Raw genomic sequence first — 27,002 nt, forward strand, 5'->3', positions numbered from 1 at the left:
TGGAGCTATGCCTTTATGATGATGGTAGGAACCTATACTTTTGTGTAGAATGTAGGAAGCTTACAAAGTATATCATTCCCAGTCTAAAAATGAGAAAAAGCCATAAATCTATAAAATAATATCTATAAGCTAATCAGAGATATGAGGTCATGAAACAATAAAATAACATGAATCATGAGAGAAAAGCTCCTCCAAGGGGAGACGGGCATGTGAACTATTTCCCCTTGGACAAAGCCTAGGGGAGAGAAGTGGCTGCCATACAAACAGGCCAGAAGAAATCAGCTAAAATCTTAATAAAATCTTAAAAGCCAAATGTGAACTAGAGGCAGTTTGGAAGAGAAGGTTTCACAAGCTCTTAGCACAGGTCCTCACAAGAAAGATTAGGCCAGGGCAGAAGACCAGAGGGAGTCTCCTAGGTGGTGAAGGTGCCCCAGAGGTGACTGCTGCTTGGGAATAGGCACAAGCCCCACTCGCTTCCCCTGATACACTATCAGCAAAGCAAAACTGGTAAGCCACCAAAGAAAGGGCATTATGTTCTGCAGGATACAGACCAAGATCTATTGCTTTTGTGGAGAAATAGAAAGACCCACCTATCTCTGGTAGAGGGGTAGGAAACTGCCTCAACCTCAGGACAAAGGCAAAGATCAACTGCTGGTAGAGAAGATATAGCACAAAACACCCTCTCTTCTTAGGGGGAGGGCCAGGGTCCTATACCAAGACTAAGCAAGGGTCTACTACTATGGGGGCGATACAGGAAACTCCTTCTCAAGAACAACCTCACCTACAAGGCAGAGTTTGGGAGACAGAAGAGCTGAAATCCCCACCCAGGAGGCCAAGATGCACAGGACTTGCCAAAGACTAAGGCTGGCCCCGCTTTTGAACTTAGCATTGAGTAACACACAACATCAGCCTAGTACTGGTGAGAGGCAAGAGCATGGAGAGAGACACACCTCCAAGGCACAGGCAGGCAAGGATGGCTGGAAGCCAAGGGTGAACAGAAGCACTGAGAAAAAACCTCTGGCACTCCCCTCAGTAAAAGTGCATGGTAAAGAGAGATCACTTCCAAAGAAACTAGAAGTCTGTGGTGCACTGAAGGTAATAACAAGAAAACACAAACCAAGCTCAGCTCCTGACTAGACTGACCGACCACTGTCTCTCTGTATTAATTGCCTGACAACAGGAGAGGTGTGTCCAGGAATAAAACTATGTATCTTAGTGCCTACTGCTCCTCTACACATGCTATCCAGCATTAATTAAAAATTACAAGATACATACACACACACACACACAAAGAAAAACAACCCATTCCCAAGAGATGTTACAATCAACAGATCCAGAGTCAAATATAACCCAGATGTTAAAATTTTCAGAGAGGAAATTTAAAATAACTACGATTAATATGTTAAAGAATCTAGTGGAAATAGTGGACAACATGCTTGTATTAGTCAGGGTTCTCCAGAGAAAGCAAACCAATAAGACAGGTCAACAAATGAGGAGATTGATTATAGAGACTGGCTCACGTGGTTATGAAGGCTGAACAGTCGCAAGAGAGCTGGTGATTCGATTTAGCCGGAGTCTGGAGGCCTAAGCATAGGGGGCCAATGACGTAAGTCCCAGGCTGAGTCCAAAAGCTCTAGAACCAGAAGCACAGTATCCTAGAGAAAGAGAAAATGGATGCTTCAGCTTAACCAGAGAGAGCCAGTTCATGCTTCCATTACCTTTTGTTTCACTCCAGCCCTTGATGGATAGGCTCATGCCCACTCACAGTGGAGAAGTAGGTCTATTGTTACAGTGGTTTCCCCTTATCCATGGGGGGCTTGGTCCAAGACCCTAGTGGATGCCAGAGACCACAGAGAGTACTGAGCTCTCTATATATTATGTATCTTCCTATACATGCATACCCTTGCACTGAAAGAAAACACTTTACAGCTTCTCTTTGGCACATTTGAATTGCCAGCACGACCACCCTCGCACTTTGGGACCATTTACACAAGCACCACGATACCATGACAGTAGGTCTGATAACCCAGATGGCTAGGAAGTGACTAGTGGGTGGCAAGTGTCTACAGTGTGGAGATGCTAAACAAAGGGATATTTAGCAATACATCCCAGGTGGACTGGCACAGGCTGTGACAGATTTCATTACACTACTCAGAATGGATCACAACTTAAAACTCATAAATTGTTCATTTCTAAAATTTTCTATTTAACATTTACAGACTCTGGCTGACCACAAGTAACAAACTGTGAAAGCAAAACCACAAATAAGGCGGGACTACTGTACTCAATCTACTGATGCAAGTGCTAATCACCTTCAGAGACACCCACACAGACACACCCAGAAACAATGATTTATCTGGGCATTCCTTAGCCAAGTCAAGCATAAGCATAAAATTATCAACTATGCTTAAACAAACTGGAAATTTCAGCAGGGAAATGACCACTATCAGAATGAGTCAAACTGAGATGGTAGAAAATAAAAGGTGATTTCAGAGATGAAGAATTCCTTTCACTGGTTCATCAGTAGCCTGGACATAGCTAAGAAAAGACTCTACGACCTTGAAGAAAATGTAAACAGACATTATCCAAACTGAAACACACACAAAAAGTGGGAAAACCAAAAATAAGAAAAAAGTGGGAAAACCCACAACAGAGCAGGGTGGCTCAGTTGGTTAGAACATCATTCTGTACACCAAAAGGTTGTAGGTTCAATCCTTGGTCAGGGCACGTACCTAGGTTTCAGGTTTGATCCCCAGTCTGGGTGCATACAGGCAGCAACCAACCAATATTTCTCTCTCACATGGATGTTTCTTTCTCTCTCTCTCTCTCTCTTTCTCTCTCCCCCCGCCTTCCTCTCTCTCAAAGAACAATAAGCATATCCTTGGATGAGGATTTTAAAAAAATTTTAAATCAAAAAATTTTTATGAATTCAAAAAGTATGAACCATTAAAAAATTAATAAATTAGACTTTATCAACAATTAAAAACTTCTGCTCCTCAAAGACACTGTAGAGAAATGAAAAAATAAACCATAAACTGGGAGAAAATACTTGCAAGACACATTCTGATAAAGGACTGGTCTCCATCAGAATATATAAAAAACTCTGACAAGAAAACAACCCAATATAAAAACTGGCAAAAAAAAAAAGTTGTACACTCCACTAAAGGAGAGATAATTTTGGCAAAAGAGAACATGAAAAGATGCTCAATACAATTAGTCATTAGGGAAATGCAAGTTAAAGCCACAGTGAGATATCGTGACTCCCCAATTCTTAGAATAGCTAAAATAAAACAGTTGACAATACCAAGTGCTGCCTCGGATGCAGAGCAACTCAGACTTCTATACTTTCTTGGTGGTAAGACAAAACAATACAACCAGTTTGACAGTTTCTTATACAGCTAAACATACATTTACTATATAACTCAGCAAACCCACTCCTAGGTATTGATATAAGAGAAATGAAACTGTATGTTCACACAAAGACCTCTATACAAATGTTTGTGTTAATTCCAAAAACTAGAGAGTCTAGGCACCAAGCAATGGGAAAATGGATCAAGAAATGGTCATATATCCAACCAAAAGCAGTTGGTCGATAGATGCAAGGATATAAATGAATCTCAGAGGCATAATGCTGGGTGGAAAAAAAAGCCAGATTCAAAAGATTATATTATTCCATTTATATGGCATTTGAGAAAAAGCAAAATGATAGGAACAGAAATAAGATTAATGATTTCCAGGAAAGAGTCAGGGAGAAGATTAATTAGAAGTAAAGGGGTAATGGAAATATTCTATATCTTGATTGTGCTGGTGGTTATACAATTGTCAATACTTCATACAACTGTACATGTTCAAAGAGTGAATTTCATTTCATGTAAATTACACTTCAGTGAGCTTGACTTCAAATATGAAACACTGATCGTGGAGCGGGGCGGGTCCTCCTCTACATGCTGTGCTCTCTTCCCATGACTGTCACCTGAACACAATGCAACCTAGCTTCAACCTCAAGGTCAATGACTGATGCTCAAGCTAGTGTCGCTTTAAAGGGTTTTCAAACACCAGTCTCTCATGAGAAAAGTACAGATTGAGGGGATATATTTAGTAACTTTTATAACAATTTATATAAGTAACATTACGCCTGTTGTCTTGTATGTCTTTAGGGGGTCTTCCCTTCATTTTTCCCAGTAATTCACTGTTATCATTATTTTTAAATTCTTAGTCTGAAGTGAGTTGAAAATGTTCAAAAACGGGCCCTTGACCATACACAGTTTGAAAAGCACTGCCTAGGGCATGGTGGAGTGACTTGGGAGGACCCTCAACCCTGAAGGGATGTGTGAAGCAGGGCCACCAACATCCTGGGATACTCCTCCTGGACTGTTTTGTGAATGAGTGATACATTTTGTTTTTTCAGTCTTGGCACTATTGTGTGTCTCTGGCATAGGAGCTGAACCTTACCCTGTCTGGGACTGTCACAGAGGCATGCTATCTACTGACTCAGAGCCAAGCTTTAGTCCCACAAAGAGCTGGGAGCAAGTTCTTTCAAGAAAGCGCAGGCTCGAAATGTATAGAAAAACAATCAAGGTAAGCATTACTTTTCACACCGTAGAGAACCCTCCAAGAAAGAGGAGGTAAGAGTGAAAGTTCTCACTTCAGTGGGGTTCAGGCAGGCTGACAGCAAAGATGGAGCAGGGGGCCATCCCAACAGTTGCAAATCATCAGCAAGTTGTCAGCAGAATGTGGCTTTCCCAGGACAACCGTGGGAGAAAGAGGACTTGCATCAGCAAGCACAGCAGTAGCAGTTTGAACAACTGCAACTGCCCAGAAAGGCAGCTCTTGGGACTCCCTTCCATTGGCCACCTGGGAATGAGCGCCTCTATTACTGAGGGTGCTCAGGCAAGGTAACTCACCACTACAGTTCTGGTAGTTCCTAAGTGTTAACTTCTTTTCACCCTGTCGTCTTGTCTGTAAAGCAGAGGATAATGATGGTACCTACCCATATAAAGGATTTTCCAAGGTTTCAACAGCAAGTAATTCGTGTAAAGAGCTAAAACTGCCTAACTCTTTACAAGAGCCTGATGAATTTTAACTACTGATTGATTTATCTGCAAGCCAATTAGCTTTGTAATGAGATGATTTTTCTTTAGTCACCATATGGTCCCTATGGTACTTGAAGGTTGTAGGCCTTAGATACAAACCTGGCTAGGGTAACTTGATTCTAAAGCAGCAATTTGAATTTAGGGGCCAATGCTATACTTCAAATGTAAAATTATGGTTAGGGGATTTAGGAGGGATATTAAATTATACCCAGTTATGGTCTGGTTGCAACTCAGACTCAAATCTCACTGCCTTTAAGAACTCTTCACCTTAAGCATGAGTACATGAGTACAGTGCCTTCCAGTGTATAAAGCAATTACATCCATCATGGGATATTAGCCTCCCAATGTCCAGTGAAGTAGAAAGGATTATTGTATCTATAGCACAGATGAGGCAAGGGGCTCAGAGGTTAAGTGGCTCTCCCAAGGTCATGGGGTTAATGAGAGGAGAAGGTGGGGCTCAGAGCTGCATCTGGTTCCAAGCTCTTCCCCTTTTCTCCCAGACACTTTTCTGTCTCTCCAGGCTTGCCTCACCTGACCCAGAGCACACCTCCACTACACAGTCATTTATACACTATGCTTTGTAACCAAGCAAAAAAAAATTAACAACAACAAATATACAATTAGGTTAAACCATATAAAATTGCTGATATTTGAACTCCAGAAATGGCGATTTCATATAATCCAACCGAACAGCAAACAGTTGTGCGGATATTTACCAGGGGGGTTAGGCACTAAGCTAAGCACTACATAATTACACTGGCTTGTCTAATCATAACAGCCCTATTATCTCCATTTTAGAGAGGACAAACCTGAGGCCACAGTTACAACATTAATAAGTGATGGGAGCAGAACTTAAATCCAGGCATTTGAGTCCAGAGTAGAAGCACTTAACCACTGTACTGCCCTATCATTTATTTCCCCAATAGGAAGACACAAGCTCCTAATGACAGGAACCATGTCTGACTCCACAGTATAGTGCTGCATGTAACATGTGGTACTCATTCATTCATTCATTCACTCATTCAGCAAATCTGAGGTCTCACCAGGCTTCTTTTGAGACTATTCTGCATGAGTCTCAAGAGTTTCTACACATATTATGATCAGAGGCACTGACTGCTCTTTGTTCCAGAGTACTTTTGAAAGATACTTATATACTGAACTGCCTTGGAAGACAGAGATAGTGTCTCCCTCCAGAGCACAGGGCAGACAGACTGTCCAGTATAAAAGAATCAGTTTTCCAAAGCTCAGAGTTCCTCTCCAGTAACTCACTGTATAGGTGTCATCTAGCCCTCTCATGTCATCCTAGAGAAATCAGGGCTTAGGGAAGGATCACAGTAAGGCTAATACTCTCGTAACTGCTACTGCTGTGAGTAATAACCTATCTTTTGCCTCTGACCCAAGAGTCTCATATCTTCTACCAGCAGGAAACTAGCAGGGTAGCTTGTTAGCTTCCAAGTAGGATATAATCTCAGACTTAAGAGTTCTCGATGGTACTATGCAAGTGCTGGCCAAATGATTGAAAGCATATAATGAGCACTCTTTGCATACAGCGCACTGTGCCTCAAACATTGTAATAGTGTTTCTCAGGGAGCCCTGGCTGCCACTGCCAGAGAAAAAAATAATATAAGGAAACAGCCAGGAATGTGGGTCTGGTCTCCCTGGGCTGACCACTGATCTGCAAAATAGCCACATCAACACTAGCCTTTATTAAGAACTGTGTGTGTGGCTTCAATTTTCTGAATCCACAGTATCTACCTAGGAGCACATGTAAGTCCTCGTTGAGCAAAGGATCCACTTGGCTATTCATCAAATATTTATGATGACCTATTACATGCCTGGCTCTGTTCTTGGATTTGGGAGAACAAGACAGATGGAATATCTGCTGCCATGGATTTATCAGCTGGCGGGAGAGACCATCAACACAGAAAATATCAGGTAGTGACAAAAAGCTCCGTGAAGATTTAAAAAGGAAAATGTACTAAAAGGTGAGTAAACCACTTTGGAAGTGGAGGAGGGACCACTGAGCTGACCCCTGCGTGATGAGACCCAGCCTTGCTCCGATGAGGAGGACGAGCATTACAAGCAGAGGGAATGAGACTGGTGTATTCAAAGGACAGCACAGAAGCCAGCATGTAAGAGCCCAGCCAAGGGAAGAGGTGATAGAGGTGAGAACAGAAAGACAGACAGGAGTCAGACGGTGGCTTCAAGAAACTCCAAGAATGTTTCCAGTCAAATTGACAGTGGGCACATTTGAGTGCTTTTGGTCAGAACCCATCGCCACAGTAGCAAGGATGGCCACACTGTAGAAGGTGCTTGGTCCTGCACCATGAAGTACTTTTGCCTCAGAGACTCTGTCATCTGCTTGGTGACCACCTGCTGGGAAAAAACAAAAACAGCAAGAAAAAACAAAACATAGGTAGCCCTACTCTCCAGAGAATGGATATTTAACGAATTAAATGTATCATGGGAATCATTTTTAAGAGTAGAGCTTCTGTGGCACCAGCTAAAGTCAGTCCACAGGGCCTAATACAGAAACCCCTTCCCAGAGACAGCCTGAAAAACGGAAGCAAAAGCCCTTTGACTATGGGCTACACAAGGCCACCGATGCATGCAGGACTCTGCCAGATGGCAGAGGCGGCTGAGGGAGGCCTTGAGGGTGCGTGTAGAGCCTGGAGCTTTTAAAGGCAGGGTAAGGGGCAGAGGTAGAAGACTGGGGGACCCTGGCAAATATCAGAGTAGCTCCCAGAACCACTTTTAGTAAATAGCTAAAGGAAATATTTTTTTAAGAAAAAAAAACCCTCAATCACCAAAGATGCAAATGATCCATTTACAATAACCACCACCAAAACAAATCTCTAAATGCTCAAGCCAAGGGGAACAACTTAGTAAAGTAGGGGAGAACAACATCATGAAAAAGTACTGCCTACGAAGAATGGTTATAATGACTGTGTAAGCACATGAAGCTTGAACTAAATGTTAGGTGGAAATAGATTGCAAAATTTACATACACATTAATCAAAACAATGCAAAAACAGCTAGACAGGAGGAGTTACAGATCTGTCAACAGTAGTTCAGAAATGGTGAGAGGGTGAAATCAGAAGTTTTATAAACTTGCTTACTCAATTAAAAATTATAAATGAAAGGTCTTTCCTGATCCTGAAACTGGGATACAAGTTTTAAGACAAACATGTTTTCCAGAACCAGCAAAACTTAACATAACAGAGATACCTCCATCTAGAAGTCCATTACTCTGGCCAAGCTGCTGCAAGAGTTATCTGAAATAAAAGTGCACACCATTAGCCCTTGAATGTCCTTAGGCATTTATGGCTTTCTCTCTGCTACAGGCAGCAGTTTTAATAAGTTGCCCCATCCAGACTCCTAATGATATGCTTTCTACATAAGAAAAAGGGCTTGTGAAACCTAATTCCTCTGACAGAAGCGGGCTCAGGTCTCGAAAGCAGCGAAGACTTCAGATTTCCGCTGGGTTTCCTTGCACCTGCCCTTGCAAGGCATGAGGTTTTGTGTGCAGAAGCCTCCAGGGGTTGAAATTTAGCCCTGTCCATGTAGCAGGAAGGTCAGCCGAAGTCACTGGGTCCCAAGACACTGGACTTCAATCTCCGACCAAAAACAAAACATCAAAACACTTCTATTCACCAGGACGTGCTCAGCAGCGCGCTGGCATTTACAAATGTAAGGCAGCACTGTGCAGCTCAGAGAGGGGGCTCTGCTTAGAAAGTCGATTGTTCGTCAGAGATCTGACAGCCTCTATCAGATCTGTGTCAGCCCGGCTCCAGCAAACACTCCAGAGAAAGGCAGCCTCCTCCAGGCCGAGCCCTGGCTGCCACCTGATACCTGAATAAAGAGCAGAGCCAGCAAAATCCAAACTCCTTTCAGGGCGTCTGCTTCTGTGGGAAATGGTTTTGATTTTCTCAAAAACCATTAATGTGGAAGAAAATTAATTTTCAGTTGGCCTTTAAAGGCTGATGTTATGTACCCACTAATCAGAATGACAGTCTTTTACTAGGAAGGAAACTTTTGCTCCATTTCCCTGTATATTTCTTTGTACTTTCTCATCTGGGCAGTTCTCTTACTTTATATTATTATTATTATTATTATTATTATTATTATTATTATTAGTTATAATGATAACAATTACAATAGCAGCCAACCAAGCACTGTGCTAATTAGGCGTCACAACAAACATAGAGATATCACTAGCCCCGCTTTGAAGAAAGGATACAGAAGCTCAGAGAGTTCAAGCGTTTGCCCAAGGAGATCACCTGGCTAGTAACTGGCAGAAGTTGGAGTTAAAGTCAAGCTCGCAACTGCTCTGGCTTCTACAGTGCTTCACTTTCCCCCATCTCACTGAGGGTGCAGGTATAGATGCCAGTTCTTAATCTATACAAACCACGCTGTCCCCCCTGTCCCCCCCCCGACAAATCCCGATTTAATTTGGCAAACATTGAACAGTTGCACAACCCTCCTACCACTGTGCACCCACAGGGCAAGGAACCAACTACACAAGGAGTAACTCCCGCCCAAGACAGAATGCACAGTGGGAGCAGTGGGAGCAGTGGCAGCCGGGCAACGGGTGAGGCTTCCAAAGGAGAGAGCACCACGCTTAGGATGCCAGGACACAGAGGACACGTCCACAGAGACAACGTGCTTTTGAAAGGGAACATGATGAGATTACTGCAGAGAATTTAGAAAAACAGAGAAAACTAACGAATAAAATAAAAATTATCTTTAATTCCATTACCCAAAAGTTACCACATTTCTTTTTCATCAAAATAACTTTGGGGTATATTTACAGTGTATTAGAAGTACATATACATTTTGTTGAGTACTGACAAATGAGTGCATCTGTTTAATGACCATTGTCATCAACAGAGAGCATTTCTATCACTCCATAAAATTCCCTCCCGTTCTCTTCCATTCAATTCTCCTTCCTCTCTGGTCTCAATCACTGATTCACCTTCTGCCATTTTAGATTAGTTCTACTCATTCCAGAATTCCATATAAATGGAATCAAAGAATATGCATTCTTCTGTGTTTCTTTCGCTCAGGATAATGTTTTTAAGATACAATATGCTGTCGTGTGTATCAGGCTCTTTTATTTGCTGAGTGCACCCCACTGCACGTGTGCACCACAGTTTGTTTATGCATTCACCTGCTGGTGGGCATTTCCATTGTTTCTGGCCTTGGCCCACATCGAGGAATGCTGCTATGAACAATCATGCACAAGTCTTTGAATGGACTTATATTTTCATGTCTCTCGAGAAAATATCTGAGAGTGGAGTTCCTGGGTCATATGAAAAGGGTATATTTAACTTTATAAAAAACTGCCAAAGTATTTTCAAAAGTGGTTGTAGCATTTTCCACCCCTGCTAACACTATGTAATAGTTACAACTGCTCCAACTACTTGCCCAGACTTGGTATTTTATTCTTTTCTATACTAGTCATTCTAATTGATGTGCAATGACATCATATTATGGTTTTAGTTTGCATTTCCCTGATGACTATCGGTGACGAGCATGTTTTCATGTTCTTCTTGGCCTTCCATATATATCTTCTTTTGTAAAGTGCATGTTCAAGTCCTTTGTCCATTTTTATACTCTGATTTTTATTGCAAACACACATTCAATGTATAATCAGATTACTACATCATATATGAGCATATTAATTCCCAAACACCACTGTGAGGGAGGCAGCAAAATAGAATAAAGTCAGAGGAGCAGTGAAAGATTTTTCTAAAACAAATCAATGTTAAATTTTTTAAATTTAAATCAAAGGTAATTACTGCCACTTACTTGTTTTCTTTGCCAATGTTTAACTGGGTAATCTTCTAATCATTGAGTTGTAAATGCCCTTTGTGTATTTTGGATGCAGCTCTTTTGTCAGATATATGCAGTCCAGCTATTCTCTGTCATTCTGTGGCTTTGCCTTTTCACTTTCTTAGCAGCTCTTCCGACAAGCAGAAGGTTTTAATTCATTTATCTTTCTTTGTTGTTGTTTTATCTCATGCTTTTTGTTTTCTATCTAGGATATATTTTCCTGCCCCAAGGGTGCAGACTTTCTCCCAGGTTTCTTCTACAAACGTTATAATATTAGCTTTTATATTTAGGTCTATGATCTACATTGACATAGGCCTCTTTTGGCATAACATATTCTTCTTTTAAAAGGATCTCATGCTCATTTTCAATGGGGAAGACTAGGGGCCAGAGATCCTTACCCAGTGGAGCTGGCATCAGGGCAAGGGCTGGAGTTAAATGGAGACTAGAACAACTTGCACAAAATAAATCCCATCCTCTGACCACACACCATATACTAACGCAAATAAAATCTCATCAAATGCTGGCAGTGTGGGCTGTCCACAGGCCACAGCCGCCTCCTCCAGAGAACTGCCCTCAGCTGACAGGAGAAAGGGGCAGCTTGGGTGGCCACACCCTCCCCTCAGGGAGCCTGCCCCCTATAACCAATCAATGAAGGCACAGGGTCACACAATCTTGAGGTATCATTCACAATGCAGGGCTTCCTGTGGGATTAGGTTAGACTTCAGCTGCACCCCATCTTTGCCTAACTTCTTCCTCTGCCTTCTCCTATTTCCCTCACTCCTGTGCAGTTTTTACCTGAGACTACATTCAATGAATCACTTACTCAGGAATCTCTGATTGAGACTCTTTTTTTCAAGGGAGGCAATTCTCCGAGGTCTACACTGAAAGCAGAAGTTAATTGTATCTCCTCCTTGGGCCTTAGTCTTCCCATCAGACAAGGGATTTATTAAGCTCCTTTTCTGGGCTTATATTCTGTCAGTGAGGACTCTGTGAGCTAACTAGGACAAATGATGCCCTGACCCCCTTTCTCTGCAGAGAAAAGTCCCCAGAATACACCATTACATTGGTTCTTATGGGTCATCAGCATGTCTTTCACTCTGTGGAATATAATTTTAATATAAATCATTTCAACCAATTATTGGGAATCTCTACATCACTCGCCTCAGAGTAAGTGGTCCCCTGAGCTAAAGGTAAGCATCTGGTTTTGCTCATTATCCAGAATATCATATGCAAACTTTCTGAGATGCATCATTCCACAATAGACTTGATTTGGGCGTCTAGAAAACACACCCTTCAATTGTAAGCCCATGAAATGCTATACCATAATTACAATTTCTAGGCACCTCTAATGACCCATTAGGATGGATTTGTTAGAGACTGTGCAGCCAGCAGCAGGTGAGACTTCAGGGTCTAGCGCTTTCTCTCTCTGAGGGCAGAGACCGACCAGAAATAATCTGCCATAGAGGAAAATCATGGGGGAAGATGAGATGTTATTATGTAATACTCACCACCACAGGGAAGGCACATCCTGAGAGTTTTACATTTCCTAGACTAAAAAATCACTTTGAGAGTGGAGAACAACTTAGTGCTCAGCCTTTGGGAATGCAAATTGGTATGTTCACTTTGGAAAACAAATTGACATTATCTTGTAAAATGCTATTCACCCATTCCCTTAGGCCAAGAAATTCAACTCCAAGTCATATATTCTAGAGAAGCTTTTGAACCTGCACCAGGAGACATAAAGGCAGCACTGTTTATAACAGCCTCCAAGAGGAAACAACTCAAATATTCATTTTCAGGAGAATGGAGAAATGCACTGGGGTACCAGCACACAATACAATATTAAGCAAGAGTAAATACAACTACTTATATCAACCTTCATGGATCTTAAAAACTGAATAAAAACAGCCCTGGCTGGTGTGGCTCAGTGGACTGAGTACCAGCCTGAGAACCAGAGGGTTACAGTCACTTGTTCGATTCCCAGTCAGGGCACATGCCTGGGTTGTGGGCCAGGACCCCAGTTCGCAGCATTCGAGAGGCAACCACACACTGATGTTCCTCTCCCTCTCTTTCTCCCTCCTTTACCCTCTCTCTAAAAATAAATAAATAAAATCTTTTTAAAAAACAATAAAAATAGCAGGCCACAAAGAGTATAATAGACTATGTAACATCTATTTTATAAAGCCAAAGACAAGAGAATGATGACCACAAACTTCAGGATGGTGGTCAAGGACAGGGCAGAGAATATAAGAAAAGAGGTATAAGATATAAGATATAAAAGGGGCACATAGGTAGACATGCTGGTAATGGTGATTATAGTGGTTTGAACAGTGTTCCCTGCTTCCCTCAAAGTCCAAGTCCTAACCCCCACTACCTGTGAATGTGACATTACTTGGAAATGATGTCTTTGCAGATGTAATTAAGTCAAGGATCTTGGGCTAAATCATCCTAGATTTTGGGTGGGCCCTGAATCCTATGACTGGTGTCCTTATAAGAGAAAGGAGTGAGGTATTCAAGGCACAGATACAGGGAAGGAGGCCAGGTAAACATGAAGGCAGAGGTTGGAGCAATGCCCCGCTGAGCCAGGGAATGCTAGGAGCCACCAGAAGCTGGCAGAGACCAGGAAGAATCTCCCCTAGAGCCACAGGAGGGAGTGCAGCCCTGCTGGCACCTTGGTTCTGGACTTCCAGCCTCCGCAGCTATGAGAGAACACGTTTCTGTCATTGTAAGCTGCCCAATTTGTGGTCATTTGTTACAACAGCCTGGGGAAACTCAACACAAAATACCCTAGATCTTAAGTTAGGATGTTTCTGGGTTCTCATTTTTTAATTTTGTGTCAGAACCTACATATACCTTACATGCGTTCTACTGCACAAAGCAAATACTACAAACTATGTTCAAAAAAAGGTTAGAAGAGCATGTACAGGGTGGGACAATAATAAGTTTACAGCTGTAAGTACAGAAAATACAATAATTAATAAATAATACAAGAATAAGCACTGTGTTCCATGTATTCATAACTGTAAACCTATTTTTGCCCCACTCTGTATAAGCAAAACAAAAGTTCCTAAGCCTGTTTAAGGCTCTGGAGAGATTTGAGGAATTTCATGGGTATCAAGTCCTTACTATGTGCCAAGGATCATGTTAAGCACTTGACAAGTGAGATGACATTTGATCCTCAAAGCAATCCTGTGCTAAATAAGATGCCCATTTTGCAGATTTAGAAAAGAAACCAAGGCTGGGAGCAGTGAAACTCTCACCTGAGGCAGCAGAGCAAATCCACAGCAGAGTGAGGGCTCTAACAGGGGTTAACTTGCAAAGCCCATGCCTTCCCCACCACAATACCCCAGGTCTCCTCCATGTACCTCAAGCTTGTTAACCTCCAAATACCAGATGTGACCACTTATAGCTCCAGACAAAAATATTTGCCTGCTGTATCTCCTATCATAGATTTCTCTTCAGACAGAGCTAGACAACATCTGATCTCCCCATTTCCACATAAATTATGCATTTAAGAGCCTTTTAACTTCCAGCACATCTCACCACAGCCTATGTAGGTTACCTTAAATTAACTGAAGCCTATAATTCATCCGTCACCCATTCCTTCACCAGATTACACCAAACTCACTGCTGCAAATACAGAAAACTAAGATGAAATCAACTTCCCTCCTTTTCCTGGGGGTGCGAGTAATGGTAACATTACTTCTTTCGTAGCAACGAAGGGACCAGTGGAGCAATCAATTCAAGAGGAATAAACTTTAAGAAGATGTTTACTCTGATTTGTCCAAGACTATGCCCATGTTAGCCTTGGAAGTCCCACATACCAGGAACCCCTCAGTCCTGGGGAAGCCAAAACAGTAGTTCACCCCACCTAAGAGAAATCTCCTTTTCTCCCAGGGCCTGAAGTATTTACAAAGGGTGATAAAGAGAAGCATGGGTAATCTGATTCAACCATCTACATCCTTTTGGGGGCTTAGCTTAAAGCCATGTCCCCTCCCCACTTTTCTCTATGAGAAAAGACATTTGTCAGACCCTGAGGCCAAGCCAGGATGCTATGGGGACATGCTCACGCCACTGGAGCAGGTGCTGGCTTCATTCCTTCCCCTCAGCAATCAGTGGGTTTTGATGAATTGATAACCAAAGATCAGCTTCCAAAGCTGCATCCCACTCCCAGGCTGTCAATGCTCAGGAGGAAATGCTGTGGCAACATGTTGGACCAAAGTGCCAAAGCAGCAGGGTGCCTGGCACTTGGCTAACACTGGCTCTTCAGGCCCTCGCTTCCTCATCATGGACAAATGGAAGGTTCCTATCACTGTGCAGTTTATAAAACTTCTTGCATACAATGGCTCAGTGGAACCTCAGGTGAACAACATGCACTATACAGATGGAAATGGACTAAAGGCATGGGTCAAGAAATTGACAGAGCCAGACCTAATACCGGGTCTGACACCAAGCTTCCCACTGCTTCATTATGCCAATTCCCTCTCTGAAGGGCTCTAAGAGTGGCAGAGAAAAAGGAAGAAGGAATCACCATCTTTTCACCTCCCACCTTTCCTGCCCCCTCCAAAAATGTATCATCATCCTGGAACACACACTCAGCAGATGGTTGATTCAAAAATAAATTCAGGGCTGCCAGATTTTCTCCACCACAAAAACCTGACACTCCTCCTCCCCACCGCCTCACACACATGGTGGGAGATGAGGAGCCAGCACTGGGCAGGGGGCCGTGCAGGAGTGGGGGTTGAGGGCACAGGAGACCACAAGGACCCCTGCCCTGCACGGTCAGTGGGTAACGGTTCCCTACCACCCTCAAAGAGAAAGGGCTGGTTCAAGATACTCGAAGGCTGGCCCCAGAGGCCTGCCCCACAGTCCCCAGGCTGGGTATGACAGATGTGCCTGCCTCCCTCTAACTGAGATCCAAGTCATTTGGCTCAAAAGAAAAAGCACACGGCTCATCTTTCGCTTCCCTGGCTGTGAACGGAGGGTGGAGATAGAATTGAGTGGAGACTGATTTGACGTATCCCATGCTGGAGGATGGCTTTGTGGAAGGAGGACATGCACATATGAACCTGTGTGCATGTGTGTTTGCACAAACAAGGACTCTCTGAAAACAGGTTTTAAGGATTTATTTATTTTCAGAGAGAGGAGAAGGGAGGGAGAAAGAGAGGGAGAGAAACATCTATGTGTGAAATAAACATCAATCAGTTGCCTCTCATATGCCCCTGACTGGGGATCCGGCCCCCAACCCAAGCATTTGCCCTGACAGGAAATCAAACCAGCAACTTTCCGTTCACAGGCTGGTGCTCAGTCCACTAAACCACACCAGCCGGGTGAGATAGGGTTTGAAAACAGTGTTTGAATCCATTTGCAGGGATCATCTGCTTATTGGGCCCCTGCTCAAAGGGCCAGACCCTGAACCACAGGTTGCTGAAGAAGCAAAGACAGGTGCACAGGCTCTGGTCTCCAGGGAAAACAAATTGTGCAGCCACTGCCTTTATCCCCAGTGTGCACTGAGCCAGGCATAGAGCAAGTGCTGGGAGCATATGGAAGGTATTGTAAAGGCTTTCATTTCATTTCCAGTGGGAGAAAAGGGGAAACAGGAGTGGTGAAGCTCTTTTGAAATGAGTCCCCTCCTTTCCAGTAGAAGAAATTGAGTAGAAAGTTAAGAGCAAAGTGGATTGAGTCCCCCTACCCCTCGTTTTCTACTATCACATAGTCATTCGGCAGTCATTCCCCAAGGCCTCCTCCATTGGCAGTAACTGGGGCAGACCACAGGGAAGGCATCAGACTCCTTCCAGATCAGACTGGGAGGGTCTGGATTTATACAGATGCCTTACACAGGGCTCATTCATGTGTATAGTCCAGGTGGTCTCAATAATATATTACTCTCTCAAGGCTGTATCCTTGAAGCAGCTCCTAGTACAGGAGGAGTGGACAGAATGTACATCCCAAGGACAGAGAAGAAGGTAAAAAGCTTCTGATTGCCTGGGTCCAGCTCAAGACCAACTGGCAGCCGTGTCCTCTGATGACCTCCTCCAACAACCACACACAGGGCAGATATTAAAAATAGATGTTGACTTCTTACAGCTCTGGAGGTCAGCCAAGACCAAGGTGTCAGTGTGGTCAGGTTCTGACAAGGGTCCTCTTCTCTTCCAGGATTGCAGACTTCTCACTGTGTCCTCAGTTGGGGGAAGCGTGGAGGAGCTCTCTAGAGTCTCTTTTATAAAAGCATCAGTCCCATTAATGAGGGCTCCACCCTTGTGATCTCACCACATCCCAAAGGCCACTTGTAAGGACTCACACCCCTTACCCAGTTTCTAGAAATCTAGTCCAATTCCAAGGTTCCAATTTATAACGATCTGATTTGCACACAGTTTCCCCAAAGACGTCTTCTACAGACACAAGAAACTACCATCTGCCTCGGACATGATGGCAGAGCCCCAGGCAGTAAAATTCTGTGAAGGGCTCTTCCCCACCTGATTACTCTCTCCATAGTGGCTCCATGACTCTGTTTCTCAGCATTTGCTGCATGTCAGGCTTCAGTGAGTGCTAAGGACACTGAAGGGAAGACCAGGCCCAGCACACATCATGTACTCAGTAAATGTTTGCTGAAGGAAGGTGAGCTCTCCTGGAATGGGTTCCTAAGACACTTACAGAACTTTGCCTCAGTATTCAACTGACCCTTGACCATATAAAGAAAGGAAACAAACCTCACTGCTGGGGATACTCCGGAGCTGCCCCTGCCAGTGCCTTTTCCAGGCAGGCCCTCTACAAGGAGAACTCCCTGGCACCTCAGGCCAGCCAAGGTAAATGGCCTGCTGCTTCCCCAGGCCTCCATCCCCGGGTCTAAAGCGGGCCTGCTGGGTCTCTGAGAAGGAGGGAGGGGCTGCTCCAGCCCTGCCTCCGTGTGAGATGGGGAGGCCTGAACCACTGGCCACATCCAGCAGAGCAGGCTGGGGGTGAATGACTTGTGCCCGTGCAGCCACACACAAAGGGAGTCTTAATGATTCACCAGGGCAGCAGGGTAAATATTTAGAAAGAGAAGCCCCTTTCTTAAGAGTACCAGCCTTTGTCTTCTTATTCAGATTGAAACGACTTGGTCTGATGAGGGGTTTGTCACAATGGGAAGGAGGACAGGGAGCAGAGCAGCAAGACCAACATTGTGACCTAAATGATGGAGGTGACCTGGTGGTATGGGGAGGGCTGAATCAACAACCACAGTTGTGGAGCCTCCCCAGGATTCTCCGGGACACCCCCAGGGGAGCCTCTGCACATGGCACCATAAGCCCCGCTTTGAGTTCTCCAGTAGGGCTGGGAATCATGCTCAGGACAATGTTCATGCCTCTTTCTCTAAGAGCAAGTGCTCCAAGGCTCCAGAGGACAGGGAGTCTCTGTGCCCTCTCCTTAGTCCTTCCCAATTCCCTCTCCAGACACACAGCTGCTGTCCTCTCCAGTTAAGCTGCCCCTTGAGCCTGCTTCTCAAACAAGGCTCTAGGACCCTCCTCCCCTGGCAGCTGGCCAGCAACTTTGGGTGGTTAAATTCTTCCCATTCCTTACTTTTCCCCTCAAGATGTTCACGACCTGGTTCTTAGAGGGAAAACCTTTTAAGCCCCCTCATGGTAAGTGGCCATTTGAGTTGCTTCAGGGATATACAGATTCCTTTTTAGAAATAATGGATTAAGTCCGACCTGTCTGAGGTAATCGAGAAGACGAGGTCCTCCCTGTGCCTGTCCTGGCCTCTGTCTTGGTAAATGCCAACTTAATGGCAACTGTTAGCAGGAGCCATTCTAACTCACAAAAGAGAAACAGAATCTGTATTTTGAAGCCTGCTGAATCAGCCAGAACTTGTCTCGAACAGGCTTTGTTTTTCTATAGCCTGATCCTGACTCAAGAGCAAGAAATAGGGTGCAGGTAAGGCCTTCCTAGAACCTCAGGTCTCCCAGCAAAGCTGCTAGCTACAGAGAACCAGGTGTAAGTCTCAGGGGCTCATGGCCAAGAGAGGCAAACACTCAGCAAAAGCACACACTGCATCTTGGGCTGCCTTGGCCCTCATTGTATGAACTGGCTTCCTTTCTGGTAGCCCACCGAGGAAGCTGTGGTTTCTGATTTGATAAAGGTGCAAAAGAGCCACTCTGCTTCTACAGGGGAGCCTAAACCGTGAGGAAACCAACACGGTAACACCTGCGGACCCTCCCACCCCACCTGTACTTAGACACTCATTCCGGCACAGGTCTAGGGCACTGAAGCCTGCTCACAGTCCTATCTCTACTCCTGGGCACTCTGGAGCAACCCATTGGCCCTCCAGCCCAGAGTCAGTGCCCATTCTGCTGGGGGTAGTAGACATTTGTCTCATGTGGAGTCACCCAGTACCCACTTGCCCATCAAATCAACACTTCAGTTTATTTTGGGCTTACAACCATTAGCTGGCTCCATATAGTCTGAGTGAAATGATAAACTCAGGTGGCCTGTAGCACATCACTGAAAATACAGGGCCATCCACAGAGCCAGGCTAATGCAGCAAAAGACCAGTTTATACAATGCTCTCTCTATAGACTTTGAGTCCTTAGCAAGCCATAGGTAGAGCACACACTGCCCAGACTATTCCTGAGTGCCCTATCTCCTGTCACTCAAGGCCCCAGGCCACCACTGCAAGGAATGGGTATTGGCTGTGACAGATGTGCTAATCTGTACCCAACATCACGAGCATAAAATGGGGAGCTCAGTGGTGGGTGAAGTGAGGGAACTGGGGGGAAGGTTTTTGAGGGAAAAATCATATCAGGCAGCCACTGGACAGGGGGGATTAGAGTCACTGACATAGGCTGATACTCATGTAATAAGCCAGGCTACATAGACACCCAGTGGGGCCTAACATGAAAAAGGTGAAAATCCAGATGTCTTCTTCCGCAGTCCTATGTGCCTTTTAAACAAGTCACAGCACCTTAGCTCAGCCAGCCTTCTGAAAGGGTAATAGTCCTGCCCATCAGAAAGTTTCCTGATCATCTATGTCATGCTGCTTACAGCTTAAGTGCCTCAACAATGGCCCTGCCCCTACCCTCAGGAACAAAGTTCGTGAATCAACCACATTTCAAGTGTGTATATGTAATGACAGAAAAGAACATGGAGAGGTGACCTGGTTTGGGCAGGGAGTATGGCCAGGGAAGGTAGATAAACATTCAGATCTTAGTTTCCCTTGAGCTTTGCAGCCTCCTGAAGTGGCCCCACTTGTAAGTACTTGTGGCCTCACAGTCCCTCTTTCCAAAGGGGGCCCCTCTTAGCCCCAGGCATTCTTGGCAGCAGAGGACATTCCCAGGGCCTTCCCTTGGTTCCCCAAGGCCACCTCCACGACTGGTTAGGAAGTGAACTCATTAGGCTTTCATCCATCTTTTCACTGCCCACTTCCTCCCACACCCCAACCCTGCCCCCACCTGCATCACTAAATCACAGTGCTTCCTCTCTTGACCAACTAAGTGTTCGCCCGTGAGAAGGAGGCCTGGAGTGCGAGGGCTGGTGGACCAAGGAACCCGGATGCACCTGACCACCAGTTCACTCACCGGCAGCGCTCTCCATTGACTGGAATGGGAGGTGGGCAGCAGGGTGAGCCCCACCCAGACAGAGCAGAAGCTGGGCCTCCAGACCCGGGCCTGTCAATCACAGCCAAGTCCTCAGCTGCGCTCTCCACTGCCCTAGCACACTGCTACTTCGAGGGAGATAAACATCAAGAAACCCAATCCAGCACAGCTTCATAGATAAACAGCTGTGTGCAGCCGCCACCGGTCAGGAGATAACGCCCCTGCCCCGCCCCACACACCCGCCAGGCCCTGCACCTGCCAGAGACTACCAGAATGTGCCTCTTGGGAGACAGGCTGCGTCCCCCACAGCCTGGAGAAATGGTCTCCAGCACCGTGAATGGGGGTGGAGTTAGAAAAGAAAGAAGCTCCATTAGTAACAAACTCATAACAAGCGCTGGAAGCTTGGGCTTTGGAACCAAGTGTGAAGGTTAGAATCCTGGCTCTGCCACTGTTTCACAAGTGACAGCAACCCCAAGCCTGGATGTTTTCATTTGTGAGATGGGGCTAATAACTTGCGACCTCCTTGGGCTGGTACCATTGGCAATAAAAGATTGCACAGAGTGAGCCTCAGTAAATAGTGACATCAGCCTGCCATGATCCAGGAAGCAATCACTGCAGCCACTCTTTGGGCATTAAAGGTAGCCCAAGACATTTGAGGTGGGTGGGGGAGGCGCTACAGCCAGACACGAAACCCCAATTCTAAGAGAGGAGCAGTTAGATCACATCTGAAGCTGGCAAATGACAAGTGAAAGTGACACAACAGTGGGGAAATTGGGGCTGGGAGAACAGAGCTGGGGTGGGAGAGGCATCAAGGGAAGGCTTCTCCTTCCCTGGCACCCAAGGTCCCTAAGCCCCTCACCCCTGGGTGCTTGGGAGACTTCCTGCTCAGAGGTCCCACACAACTCATTCATTTATTCCACAAACACCCTGGGAACAGTTGTGAAAAGCCACATCCTGTGAGGAGTGAAATACAGCCCCACCCTTGTGGTAAAGTGCAGGGACTCCGTGGGATCAGAGGCAACTGCAGACTATACACCGCCCAGCTGGCTCCTGTCGCTCCCTGTCCTTGAGTGGGGCAATCATTTCTTCTCTCTGGCTACCCCCAGGTGCTAGGATTAACCCACTCTCGCTGAGGTGTAAGCGGTTAATGGATCTCTGGGACTATATCTAATGCATAATTTGATTTCTGACCCTAAGACCACAATGCCGGAACTTAGGTGAGGGTGGGATACCCACCCTCCACATCCCACTCACCTGAGCAAATGTGGGTGGTAGGGGAGTAGTTCACACAGCTAGAGAAAGAGGGTGAAGGAGGGGGCACTCCCAACTCACAGGTGTTCCTGCTCCGGTTTAGTCACCCAGTGGGCCCAGAGCACATTTCCAGTGTGGTGGAAAGAGGAATGAGCCAGCCTGGGATGAAGGTGGTGGCCTCTTGGCCACACGTTGGAAACCAGCGGCTGAGTCTGCACCAAGGCTGGCATCTTTTACTGGCCCTTGTTCCTCCCCACCCCCCCCCCGCCCCGCCCCGCCTCGCCTGAGGTCTCCAGGTGAGGAAACGACCAAGCCTCTAGGGTCACTGAGGCCCAAAAGGGTGCCCAGGATGCAGGAGTTCCAGGAGAGCTAAGGACTGACTGCACCGCGGGCCCCGAGCGCCTCTGCTGGTGAGGATAGAAGGAATTGTCCGGCCCGATGCGCAGTGGCTGCCTCTGGATCTCAGAGGGCGCTGAAGGGCAGTCTCCCTGCCCCCAGGGGCCAGTAGGGTGCAAGCCTGCTCTCAAGGCGGTGCGGAGCGCACAAAGGGCGCGGCGATGCTGTCCTGCGTACTAGTTAAGAGCTTATTAGTCCCCTCGGAGCAGTGTGATCCCACTTTGTTCCCGAACGGCCCGAGCTCGCTCTTTCATGCTATTGTGCGCGCCGCGATTTAGCGCGGCCTTTGTGGGCCTGAAAGGGCCGAAAGCTTCTCGGGGTGCGCATTCCCGCAGCACCAGCTTCGGCGGCGTCGCCGCCCCACCAAGCCCCAGGCTCGGAGTCCCCAGAGCCACTGCACCCTCCAGCCCGTCTTTCGTGTGTGGCAGCTGGGGTCGATGGCACAAACCGCTGAACCAGAGAATCCCTCAGCCCCCGCTCCTGAAAGCTCTCGCCTCCTCCGCCCGGCTTCCAGTCAAAGTGAAAAAATGCATGTGCACCCTTTACCTCTACTTGGAGGCAATTTGACTGGGTTTAAAGGGCTATTGAGGCCTGGAGAGGCCGCCTCTCTGAATAGCTTTGTGCAATGTTTGTAGAGACATTTGCATCTGTTTGCGCTTGGGGAAAGGGCCCTGAAGTCTCAGCAGCCCGAAAGCCTGAGGATTGTTGTGTGTTGCCCCTCCCCGCCCTCCCCGCACCGCTCCACTCCGCACTGGCTCACGTCTTGCGCCTAGCAGAGGCATGCAAAACCTGCCGGGTTCAAAGATGGGGCACCCTCGCTATCGGGCCACTTTTAAACAATTGCTGTTAACAATGCAATTTTAAGCAGAAAATCGTCTAACTAGATTAAATCCACATGACATAAAAACCAGAGGGGGAAAAGTCCGCATCGGCACAGGAGTGCGGACGCCTAACAGGATAGAAGAGTGTGAAATGCATGCAGAGGTGGAGCGACCGGCAGGTGCCCTGGCCTCCCTTGGGCGGACAAGGGCTGGACTGTCACTCGCCTCCCTCTTGGTCCGATGCCCCTGAAGAGGAAGCGGCTCCGGGGGCCGCAGGCGCAGAGGTTGGTGTCCCACCTTGGGCGACCCAGGGAGGGGCGGTGTGTGCCCGAAATCATGCCTTGGTTCCCCGACATCCCCGCTACACCAAACCCCACGCAGTCTCGGCTATTCCGCCCCGGCTGCACCCTTCCTTCCCCAAGGGCCCCGGGACGCAGGGCAAAGCTGGGGAAGCCGGAACGCGCTCTCCACCCGGGAGACTGAGCAGGCAGGTTCTTTATGGAATCGAATCAAAGTCAGGCCTTAGAAACCCGCATTGCTATGGCAGCAAAGATCCCTGAAAGCCACAAAGCACATAGCCCCTCCCTCCCACCCTCCCTTCGAGACCCTGTCCTCCGCTCCCCTCCCCCGCGCAGCCAGGAGCCACGCTCAGAGCGCGCTCGGACGGGTTAATCACTCTAAAGACAAAGAGATGAAAGGCTCTCCAATTGGAGAGCTCTCAGTGGCCTAGCGAAGAGGAGGAGACCGCTAGGGCCGAACCTCCCCCGGCTAGCCTAGCTGGGAAGGAGCTCTCGCCCACAACAGGGTGAGAGCCACATCCCACCACCCCCAGGCGACGCCGCCCACACAATCTGGCGCCTCCCGAAGGGCAGGCTGAGGCTGGCAGAGGGGGATAGTCTGTCTCTTCCCTCACCCCCCACATACCCCATCAGCAGTCACAAACCCACAAAACAGAAGCACAAAGCCCCAGGATTTTTAATGGGCCCTACGGAAAAGTTTGAGACTTGAAAAAAATTACTAGTTCTAAAAAGCAAAACAAACCCCCATCAAAATATACTGATGTTAATAAACATTTAATTATGTGTAATATGGTAACATTGTACTTAGCCAAGAGTAAACACATGTGCTCTATAAAAATTAAATTTAATATAGGATCTGTAGTCATGTTTATATCTCTGATATATCGTGGGGCGTGACTCGGAAAGAGTTTTTAAAGGCTTACAGGTTTCATTGTAAACCCCCTGCTTTCCACTTCCAGCCCGGGGCCTGAAGTCCAAGGCTGACAAGTCCCTGCTGATTCTGTGACTGGTCCACTGGGGTCCCTGGCCCACCCTACACCTCACCTCAGCCCCACCCCAACCTCTCAGGCTGACTGACAGGACACCCATTCATATAGCGGGAGACCCTGTGGTAGGAAACAGGGTAAGGGCCTGTCTAGTCATTCCACCTATCAACATCCAGGCAAGCACAGGTGTTTGGTCTCTGGTGGGTGGTCCTTCCTTCCCTCCTTCCACTTCTGAGTTTCTGCCCTTGGAGAGAACGGGGCATTTGGGGAGACAGGGCACAGAGGGACTAGTTTGCAGTGGCCTCAGGGTCCAGGGCTCCAGCTGGAGGTGGACTTCCCAGGGACTGTCTATGAAGTACAGGGAGCAGACCACTGGGCACGTGGCAGGGCTGGGAAGATTATGCTGGCCTGGCAGCACTGCCTGTAGGGACAGCTTTCAGGAACTCACTGGAACTAACTGGAGATTTTTGGGTTTTAGCCTTGTTGATGCTGGACCACCCAACCCAGTATGTAGCATCACCTAAACCAAGTGTCATCTAATCCCCTCGCTGTTATCAAATCCCCCAGGTAAAAAGAGCACCCCACCCACCTCCCACATCACCCAACCTGATTTATTTCCTTAAAGCTCTAGGCTCAGATACTCCCATGGTCAAGAAGAACAGTCAGAAAACCTCCCCCCACTTCTAGTCTCAGTATCCCCATAATAATAGTAACCAATCCCTAAAAAGCTTCTTGGGCAGTGAATGGGGGGAGAAGTGGCTTGGGTGAGGCCTGTCAGATGTCTCTGGAAGTAGCCCTGAGGATGCAGGGGGTGTACAGTGATATTAGCTTCACTTCACAGTTGGAACATTGTGTGAAGTCACCTAGGATGAAATGGCTCTGCGACCTTCAGCCCTTGCACACAACCATCTGTCCTCTCTGTCCTGGCAGGGCCAGCTTTACTGGGGCCCCAAACTGTTCTTTGGGGTCACTGGGGCAAGGCCCCTAGTGATACAAATCCCAGGGAGGGAAGGATCTCTCTTGGCGAGCTTTGCTCCCAGCCTGACCCCTCTCTTCAGTGAGGCAGAGGTTTCTCCTCTTCCCTACTGCCTGTCTGGGGACTGCCATCTATCCATCACTGTATCACTGTGTGTGTGTGGCGGGGGGGGCGTTGACGAGCCCCACTGGGAGAGGGAACAGCATGGTGCCCACCCCCAACCCCTCTGTTTCAAAAGACTCCATTAGAGAATGAACCTGCTCCATCCAGACGTTGGACCCACTTCCTTTGGTTCCTACACCAAAACTTGCTGAGTCCTGGGACCCTTTCTGTGTCCTGCTGGAATACAGCCAGGAACCAGGCCACCAGAGTAATACCCCCTCCTTTAAAACTTATCTTCCTGACTTTAAAATCTATTTTCACATCTCCTATTTCTTCTTTTGGGGACACAGGCTTTCCACACCCCTCCCACCCTTCTTCACAGATGAACATAATAAAAGGGTGGGGGTACAGTCTTCTGACTCGAAGGGAGCATCATGCTCAGGGCCCAAGGCTAGGGAGCCTAGCCTTTCCCAGCCTTGCACCCTGGCCCCCAGGATCTGGGAAGCCTCAAGCCCCCTCCTTTGGTGGAGACAGAGCGGGATTCCCTTTCTATGCTCTTCCCCACAGGACCAAGAGGATGCTGGGACTCCAGTTTCCCTCTTCTCTGCCTGACCCCAAATCACTTTCTGAAATGGCTTGAGACTGCAAAGCAGGCCCACATTACACTCCTGAGAACTTTTGTTTAACAGCTCAGGCTCCCAAGATCTGGCTCAAACCCACATCCACCTCCAAGCCTCTGTGGGCTCATTTGTAAAACAGGGACAGTAGCAGCCCATTCCCACGGGGCTGCTGGTAGGAGTAAATGCCACAAAAAGCATAAACAGTTGGCACCGGTGCTGGAGGAAGCACTCCACAGATGTCAGCGATTATTTGTGTCCACCAGGACTCTCATCCCCTGCTCCCACTCTGGGCTCAAAGGGGCTTCCCATTCACTTTGGACGTCACACTCAGTGTCCTACCCTCACGTCTCCTTGCTATTCTTGTAGCACTTGTCATTACTGAACAGTTCTCATGTTGAGGGCACTGCTCTAAGTGCTTCCACATGCTACCTCATGGCCACTTCACTATTACCCCAACTTACAGATGGGGAACCCACAAACAAGCGCAGAAATATCGAGTCACCCACCCAAGCTTCACAGCCAGTAATGGAGCCAAGGATTCCTCCTGAATCCAGAGCTAGGATGTGAAACCCCAGCAGGCCCCTGGTCATTCCTGTGTCCACATTTTGTGTCCTTTCCTCAGGCCAGCCACCTCCCTCTAAGCTACCCAAGATGGGAAAGGACAGTCCTGAAGGAGCCTGTGGCCTTGAACCAAGCACCCTGGAGAGGGAGCTTGAGCACACCTCTGAATGGGAACAGAAAGCCCCAGTAAGGAGAGGACACCTGCGTAATTTGTCACCCCTCCACTTCCTTCTCAACCACTTCTTACCCACGTGATGCTCATCAAAGCTGCAGCCTCCATGGTGCTTCCTACTGTCACCCACAGCGCTCCAGGGGCCCCTTCTGTGTGAGACTGGTGTCCCGGAGTGCCCCGCTGGCAGGGATGTCGCCATAGGGGATCCTGATAGGTGTGCCTTGGCACTGTACCTAACTAGTCTAGCCAGCCAGAGGCAAGCAGGTGGGAGAATATTTCACCCACTGGACGGACTGTGTTCTCAGGACAAACCAGCTGCCT

Source organism: Phyllostomus hastatus, unplaced genomic scaffold (genome assembly GCF_019186645.2).
Source record: "Phyllostomus hastatus isolate PE091 unplaced genomic scaffold, TTU_PhHast_1.1 phas_contig_150, whole genome shotgun sequence".
NCBI classification, from domain to species: Eukaryota; Metazoa; Chordata; class Mammalia; order Chiroptera; family Phyllostomidae; genus Phyllostomus; species Phyllostomus hastatus.